The sequence below is a fragment of the Chrysochloris asiatica genome, unplaced genomic scaffold, assembly GCF_000296735.1.
Source record: "Chrysochloris asiatica unplaced genomic scaffold, ChrAsi1.0 scaffold00029, whole genome shotgun sequence".
NCBI lineage: Eukaryota > Metazoa > Chordata > Mammalia > Afrosoricida > Chrysochloridae > Chrysochloris > Chrysochloris asiatica.
Genome location: NW_006408547.1, coordinates 11230738 through 11240382, shown reverse-complemented (window position 1 = coordinate 11240382; position 9645 = coordinate 11230738).

Here is a 9645-nt window from a genome sequence, read left to right as displayed (position 1 = left end):
GAGCCCCTCAGGTTGAAAAACACTCAAAATATGAGTGAGGTAAAGCTACCTCCTCAAAGTAGAGTTGACCTTTATGATGCGAATGGAGTAAAGCTTTCAGGACCTTCCTTTGCTGATGGTCAAAATGAGAAGAAACAGCTATAAACATCTATTTATAATTGAAACATGAAATCTAAAATGTATGAATCTATGAACATTGGAAGTTGTTAAAATGAAGTGCATAAAAATCAACATCCAAGGCAGTAGTGAGTTTAAATGGACTGCTGTTGCCCATTTTGAGTCAGACAATCATATAGTTTACTATGCTGGGAATACCAAATTGAAGAGGCATGGCATTGCATTCATTGTCAAAAAGAAAATTTCAAGATCTACCTTGAAGTACATTGCTATCTGTGATAGAATAATACACGTATGCCAAAAGGTTCAGCAGTTAATATGGACATTATTCAAATTTCCTAACCAGCCTCTAAAGCCAGTGATGATGAAATTAAAGAATTCTATCAACCTCTTTAGGAGCATGGTGGCTCTGTAGGAAAAGTACTGGACTGCAGGTCACAAGATCTGCGGATCAAGCCCACCAGCCGCTCCATAGGAGAGAGATGAAGCGTTCTGCTCCCACAAAGATTTTCAGACTCAGAAACCCTATACAGTGTTCCAATACATCAGAACCAACTCAGTGGCACTAAAAACAACAAACCAACATTTTCAGTCTGAAATTGATCAAGAATGCATTCAAGATGTATTGATAATTACTGGTAATTGGAATGTAGAGGTTAGAAACAAAGAGGAAGGATCAGTTGCTGGAAAACATGGCGTTGGTGATTGAAATGATGCTGGAGATTGCATGATAGAATTTTACAAAACCAATGACTTACTCATTGCCAATACCTTTTTTTTTTTTTAAACAAAATAAAGACAATTATACACCTGGACCTCATCAAAAGGAATTCACAAGAATCAAACTGGCTACATTTTTTAGAAGAAATGGTAGAAAAGTTCAACATCCAAACCAGGCCAGGGGCAGACTGTGGAACAGATCATAAATTGCTCATATGCAAGTTCAGGCTGAGGTTGAAGAAAATGAAAACAATACGTCAAGATCCAAAATGTGAACTTGAACATATTGCACTTGAATTTAGAAACCATACAAAAGAACAGATTTGATACATTAGAATTAGAAGACCAAAAGAATTGTGGAATGACATCAAGGATATCATATAGGAAGAAAGTAAAAGTTCATTAAAAAGACAGGAAAGAAAGAAAAGACTAAAATGGATGTTAGAAGAGACTCTTAAATTTGCTCTCTAGCATAGAGATGCTAAAGTGAAAGGAACAAATGAGGAAATAAAAGAGCTGAACAGAAAAGTGCAAAGGACAGCTCAAAAAGTCAAAGAAGAAGATTAAAATGAAATGTTCAAAGACCAGGAGTTAGAAAACCAAAGGAAAAGAACAGCTTAGCACTTCTCAGTCAGAAAGAAGTGAGGCAAAAAAAATAAAGAAATAAAAATTCAGGCTTCAACTTGTAATTTTGAAGGATTCCATGCAAAAAGTATCAAATGGTGCAGAAAGCATCAAAAGAAGATGGAAGATATATACAGTCACTGTATCAAAAAGACATGGATGGGGACTCCAGACCCAGAGAGGGAGAGGGGCTGTGTGCTGATGACTGATGGGCAGGCTTGCGGGGTATACCCTTTGGTTGTTTGATGATATGTAGAGGGGGGATGGTAATCATGGCAATGAAATGATATATGACAGGATGAATGTAAAGCTAATGTTCTCCCATGTAAACTATCACATAATTCACAATTAAAAAAAAAAGAGAAAAAAGTGGATGATGCTCAACCATTTCAAGAGGCAGTATATGATCAAGAACCAATGGTACTGAAAGAAGAAGTTCAAGCTAGAATTAAGGCATTGGCAAAGAACAAGTATCCCCAAATTGATACAATACAAATTGAAATCTTTCACCAAACTGATGCAGCACTTGAAATGCTCAATTATCTGTACCAAGAAATTTGGAAGACAGGTACTGGATTGGAAGCAATCCATTTTGTGCCCGTTGCAATGAAACGTAACCCAATGTAATGCAGAAATAATTAATATTGATTGCAAGAAAAAATTTCTGAAGATAATTTTTAAATTACTGCAATAGCACATCAACAGGAAACTGCCAGAAATTCAAGAAGGATTCAGAAGAGGACCTGGAATTAGGACTATCATTGCTGATGTCAGATGGATCAAGGCAGAAGTAGAGAATACCAGAATGATGTTTACTTGTGCTTTGTTGACTATGCAAAGTCTTTTGACTCTGTAGAGTATGGCAAACTACAAATAACATTGTGAAGATTGGAGATATTCCAGAACACTCAATTGTTTTCCTGAGGAATCTTTACACAGAACAGAACAAGAGGATGCTGAAAGGTTGAAAATCAGCAAAGGTGTGCTCCAGGACTGTATCCTTTCATCCTACTTAATCAATCTGTTTGCTGAGCAAATAACTGGAGAAGCTGGAGTATATGAAGAAAAATGTGACCTCAGGATTGGAGGATGACTCATTAACCACATTTGATATGTAGATGATACAACCCTACTTTCTGACAGCAAAGATGATTTAAAATACTTACTGATAAAGGTCAGGAACTACTGCCTTCAATATGGAGTGCACCTCAATGTAAAGAAAACAGAAATACTGACAACTGGACCAATAAATCATCTCGTGATAAATGGAGAAAAGATTGAAATTGTCAAAGACTTCATTTGCTTTTATCCACAATCAACACTCATGGCAGCAGCAGTTGAGGAGTTAAATGACATATTTCAGTAGGCAGATCTGCTGCCTAAGACCTCTTTAAAGTAGTTAAGAGCAAAGTCAGTTTGAGGACTAAAGTGTGCCTGACCCAAGCCATGGTATTTACAATCATGTAATATGCATGTGTAAGTTGCACAATGAATAATGAATAATGAACATGGCAGAGCAATCAGAGGATTTGAATTATGATATTGATGAAAAATATTGAAAGTACCATGGATTTGCTAGAAGAATAAATCAATTTGTCTTGGAAGAATTACAGTCAAATGCTTCTTCAAAGTGAGGATGGTGACACATATCTCTAGTACTTTGAATTTGTTTTTAGGAGAGATTAGTCCCTGGAGAAAGACTTCATACTTGGGAAAATGAAGGGTCAGTGAAAAAGCAGAAACTCTCCAATGAGATGGCATATTGGAGATAAAATCATCTATTGGAAAACAGCCTATTAAAGGTCCTGAAATGAGAACTCTAAGGCAGATAATAAAGCTTGTATTATCTTCTGTATGAATGAGAATATCTGTTCATAATGAATATAGAGGGGTTGACAGGCAGCTATAAAGGTTTAGGCAGCTATGTCAGGACTCTTGAGCACTTTAGTTCTTATGTCAGAAACAGGTTTCCTACCATTATTAGCCTAACTAACCACTAGCTTCTTTAAGATCCCAACTGAAAGGTCTTTCTTAAGATCCCCAAGTCTTCTCTGATACTTCAGATATAGTTCATCCGTGGCTCCTTATAACTCCCCTTGCATAGCATCTGGCATGATGTACCATGAATTGTTTGATAAGTAGGATGTAGTTCTGGAAGCTTGGGCATTTGGTCTTTCTTCCGTGATCGTAGTTTGATCATAACTGTGGACCTGCCTTAAGATGGCCTTTGCCCAAAGGTCTTTCTTTTCTGTTGGCTGTGACACACAGTAGAGGAGAGGGATGCAGATTGCCTTCATTTTCCTCTCTGCTTTCATTTTTGTCTATACATTAGCAGGAAAATTGAAAAAAAAAAAAATCGTATGTGCTCTATATTGTGTCTCTTAACTATTTATACTTTGCATATTCTAATTTGATTCTCCTGCATTCTCTCTCTCTCTGTCTTTACCTCTGTATGTGTGTCTTAACTTTACGGTGATCCATTGAAAACCATATTTTGTGTTCATTAAGATGAAGTGATAAGGCTCTCTCTGTAATCTGAGCTAGTTGAAAGCTCCTGTCTTATGATCTCCCCAAAAACCTTCTGAGGTAATGGCCAGCATATTAATTAATTCTGCTTTGGGAAGCATTTTCTTGTCTTGATAAACTTTTCTCATCTTTTCATAAACCCACTTGATCTCAGAATTGGTAAGAACCTTGGATTTCTGGGCAAGGAATTTGACTTGGTACCTGAATCCCTTGCAGGACCTTCCTGGGAAGTGCTGTCCAGTCTGATTGAACACTCTTGATGATGTGAATAATATGTCTTCATATGACAGCTCATCTATTTTCAGATGGCTCTAATCTCTAGAAATTTCTTTTTGATATTGAGCTAAAACCTACCTCCCGATAATTTTCACTAGGTGGCTTAATTTATGGAACAACATAGAGAATTTAATCCTTCTTAAATCTGACAACCCCTTAAGGAGTTCAAGACAGCTGGCATGTACCTCTCTAAATCTCTTCTAGGCTAAGCAGCCTCAGTTTTCTCAACATTTCCAGTTTTTTCAACTCTTCTTCACATGTCAAGTTCCTTTCCTTTCAGTATCTTGGCTGCAATTTTCTAAAAGCAGCCCAAGTTGCTACATTTTTGTATACGTGTGAGGACCAGAGTTGGAACAAAGCTCTCCAGGTGCTGTTTGACCGGCAAAAAGCAAAGCAGAATATCATCTCCATTTCTATAATCAGAGAAAATTGCTGGCAATTACACTCTAAGGATACCCTTTTCCCTATGTGCTCTTTATCACCACTAATTTTGCCCTTCTGTACTCTTACCTCAATCTTATTGTCTTGATCGTTTCATTCATTCCACATAAATCTAGTGAGCACATTCTATCTATTAGGTAGGCTGATGCACATTGGACCTAAAAAAATGGAATAAATCCATCTTGGTCAGAATGTCGATCAGAGTCTAGTTATAGTCAAGTAAGCATTATTGAAGGTATAGATTTATCAGAAGGAAAATTTGTTGCATTGGAGGAAGGGAAGATATGAAGCTTAATAGAAATGTTATTGTTAAATAATAGAATCAAAAGATATTAAATTGATAAATTCATTCAGTTACTCATTAATTTTATAAATACTGAGTTCGGTACCCATTGCTCTTCTAAGTAACACAGTGTTGTTGTTGCTCCTAGTTGGTTCTGATTCATAATGACTCTGTATAGGGTTTCCAAGGCATTGCTGGTGGGTTTGAACCACTGGCTTATGGTTAGCGGTGCTCATTCCACAGCATTACACAGTAGTTCACAGTAGTGAATTAAAAGTGTTCCTTTTCTCATGGGGTTTACCATTCAATGAGGAGGAAACAAAGAGGAAAATACACAAACATGTGATAGCCTTTATCTAGGAGACTAAAACTATGTCTCATTGACCAAATCCAGTCTGCTACTTTTGTAAGTAACCTCATTGGAACAAAGCCACACTCCTTTGTTTATGTATTGTTTTTGGCTCTTTTCATGCTATAATGGCAGAGTTGAATAATTGTAGGTAGAGACTATATGCCCTCTAAATCCGAAACTATTTACCCTGTAGCCTTGAAAGAAAAAGTTTGCTGATTTGAAAAAATAAGACAGGGTAAGGAAAGGTGATAGGCCCTGGGGAGGTAGACAAGAGTTAGTGGGTCCCTCTTTAAGGGAGTTAGGCCAGAGAATGGCAATATTTCTTTTCCCATATTTTGGACATGTTATCAGGATGATCCTGGTGGAGGACATCATACTTAGTAAAATAAAGAATCAGTGAAAAAGAGAAAGGCCCTCAACGAGGTGGATTGAAACAGTGACTGTAACAATGAACTCAAGCATTGGAACAGCTGTGAGGATGTCACAGGATCAGGCAGTGTTTCATCCTGTTGTACACATCATCACTGAAACAACTCATCAGCACCTAACAACATCAACAGTCAGAGGCATCCATGCTGATCAAGTGACAATTGAGTAGAAACCTGAGGAATTGAGGGAGCAAGCTATAAAGACATCTGGGAGTATTTCAGGCAGAAGAAAAGCAAAAACAAAGATCTCTAGAAAGGAAAAGGCATGGTGCATTCCAGAGTGTGCTTAGGATGGAGTGGAGATGATGAGAGTGGCAGGAGATGAAGCTGGAACATACAGGGGCTGGCAAAGGTGTGATGAGAACACTGGTTCTTAATGGGATGATATAGGAAGTCTCTGGCAGGTTTTGAGCCAGAGGGTAATAAGATTTGGCTGCAGTATTACAAAAGACAATGAGGAAAGGGCAGGAGAAATAACACCTGAGCATCTAAAGCAAAAATAGTGGATTGGACTAGGGTGGTAATGTTGGAAACAGTAAGAAGTTGTCAGATTATGGATACAATATGAATGGAGAGCCGACTTGATTTCCTGACAATTGGGTATGGAGAAAAAGACAGAGAGAAAATGGAAAGGAGAGAGAGAGAGAGCGAGATCACGGATAAGTCCATTAAAAAAAACAAAAACAAACAGGAAATGTTTTGGCGCTTATAAAAATCTACAAAAATATTCTAAGAATTGTTCAAAGAAATCTTTGAAAGATAGTAAGTTAGCCATTCAAGAATTTGAATGAAATCCCAACTGAATAGACAAGAAGTATAATAATCACATTTTAAAAAACCAAAAACAAGGAAAGAATCCTGAGGGGAGATCAGGAAAACCAAAATGTTACCAAGAAAGGTGAAATAATAAGATTAAACTCTGATTTCTCAGCAGAGACAATGCAAGTAAGAAGACAATGGAATTACATATAGAAAACTGAAAGAAAAAAATTGCCAACGTCGAATCCTGTATCCAGTAAAACTGTCCATCAAATATGAAGGCAAAATTAGGTCATTTTCAGATAAACAGAAATGAAAAGAATTTGTAAAATGTAGACCAGCTGTACAAATAACAATAAAGGGAGTTCTAACTTGATACTAACATTCATAGCAATATCACCTAGATTGAAACCAGATATGTAAATATTCAAAGAAAAACAGACCTACAAAACTGAAATCGAGAACCAGATGTGCAGTTGCAACAAAAGTAACTCCAAAAAAGCCATAAAGTAAAAAGAGGAAATAATGTAGTTACAGAACTTTCAAATGAAGGGGAAATCAAGATGTCAAGAAATAATCAAATATATTCTTAAAATAAACTTGATTGTAACCCTAACAATTAGACAAAAGCTTCCTTTTAGCTAGCCTAACCCTTAACCTTGGTGTGGCATCCTGGTGTAAGAGCTATGCATTTGCGTTGGACTGCAAATTTGGTTCGAACCATAAGGTCGCCAGTTCAAGCTCATCAGTCACTCCTTAGAACCCCTATACAGGGTTACTTTGGGTCAGAAATGACATGAAGGTACTTAACAACAACAACAACAACAACCCTTATTCCTAACTAAATCCTAGTCCTTATGATAACCCTACCACAAAACAAAGCCCCAGACCTAGCCTAGACCTACCCATCATTATAACCCTATCCCTCGCTTCTTACTCTCACCTACCCATTGTCCCAGTCCACCACCCAAAAAAAGCTATAAATTTAGGGAGAACCTGTTAACCCAACACACCTGATATTAATCCACCATCACCCCAAAAAAGCTATAGTTTAAGAAAACCTGTTAACCCAATTCACCTCTTTTGCATCATCATTTCTGCTCTCTCTCACTCTTGGATCATTTGGGAATAAATTACAATATTCACTGTGGCTTTAAAAATACATCAATGTATGAATGCAAGTAAAACAGTACTTCTATAAAATGTAGAAATATTTAAATAAAATTATCAAAACTTGAAGTTATTGTTTCTTAACATATCCTCTGTCTTGATCTGTACACTTCTGAAGGTAGGATATTCATTTCTCTAACCCTTCCTCAAAGAATGCTGCACTCTTTAATTTGTACTACATTGATAAGGCAGTTTTGGTGTTCTTGGGGAGCTGAAATCGTGTCTCTTTGAAATGTTCTTTGAGTTTGGGGAAAAAAAAAATATGAAGGCTCAGTATCAGGGCTGTAGGGTGAATGGGATAAGGTTTCCCATCAAAATTCTTATAGTACAGGGTTTGCTGCCATCAAAGAATGAGTAGGCACATTGTCATGATGGGAAAAAATTCATCTGTACAAATCCCCCATCCTTTTTATCATCAATGCAATATTTCCTAAAACTTCTTCATAATAAGTATTGGGGTCAGCCTGTGTCTTTTGAGAAAATCTATCAAGATACCCCCATTAGAGTCCCCCCATAATAGTAGCCATAACCTTTTTAGCTGAGAGGTTGGTAGAACTTTTTTTAAAGGAACCAGTGAGACTAAGACAAGTGTATTACTGATAGAACTTGTCTGCAGCCGTCCACTGATGACATAGACACGTTTAACACATTGTGCTTAGGAAAAAAACTATGTGTATATGAACTGGAATGAGAGGGTGTGAAACCCTTGGCCTTAAACTACACTAAAAATCCATCCATTGTCACAAACAGGAAGGCAAGGTAAATACCTATATATACATGTTGTTGTTGTTTACTGCAGCAATTCGGCTGTTCAAACCTACCAGTTGCTTCTTGGAAACCCTATATAGGGCTGCTATGAGTTGGAAACAACTCAATGACACTTAAAAAAAACAACAAAAAAAACACACCAAAATTTGGGTAAGATAAGCACTGAACTGCTAACAATAAGGGCAGAGGTTCAAACTCACTAGCTGCTCCTCAGAAATCCTATACAGGGTCACTGTGAGTCACAACCCACTGGATGGTACTTAAACAAATCAACAGCAACATGCATTTGACTATGAGGTGTTTAGGGAGCTTGCCTCTATGCTGAAACACACAGACCCTGGACGACTTTTTTTTTTTTTTCACCTTTAAAATTTCATTAAATATATTATGTGATTTATTTCCATTTTATTAAACAGTGCATTTTGTGTTTTAGATTTTCTTCAGGTTCTTTCTTCAATTTTACTGTGTACCAATACAGTTTCTTACATTTTAGAATACACACTTCTATATCTCCCAAATGTGTTGGTCTGGTGTAATATACACTTATTGTAAAGGAACGACATAATCTAAAGGATTTTTCTATAAGATTTTTACTTATTTGAATAAAATTCAACATGTTATTGAAAGCACTTTTTAAGATGATATTATGAACACAAATTTTTATTTTTAAAAAGTAAATGTGTGATTTCAAAAACAGAAAAATATATGCGAGTCAAACTTAAAATTATTAGTGATATGTGACAACTAATCACAGATTCAAGGATCCAAATCTCATACTGACAGCTTTGGCCTTTTCTAGGTTGGGCTTCCCTGATGTCAACATTAGAGCTCTACTATTGTTTTCTGTCCGGATCTCTGGTAGTGTAGTGGTTAAGAATCGGGCTGTGAACCTTAAGGTCAGCGGTTTCGAAACTACCAGCTGCTCTGCGGGAAAAAGATGAGGCTTTCTATTCCCGTAAAGATTTACACCCTCAGAAACCCTGTACAGGGTCACTATGAGTTGGAACCGACTCGACGGCACTTAACAACAACAACATTGTTTTCTACCAGGCCATGTAAAACTGTATTTTCGGTTGAATAAATGGAAAAGAAAAGTTAAGGTTTAGTTGGTTAAAATCCATTTTAGGAAACATAAATGAAAGTTAGCATTGATTATAGAGAATAAAGACGGAGGATAAGTT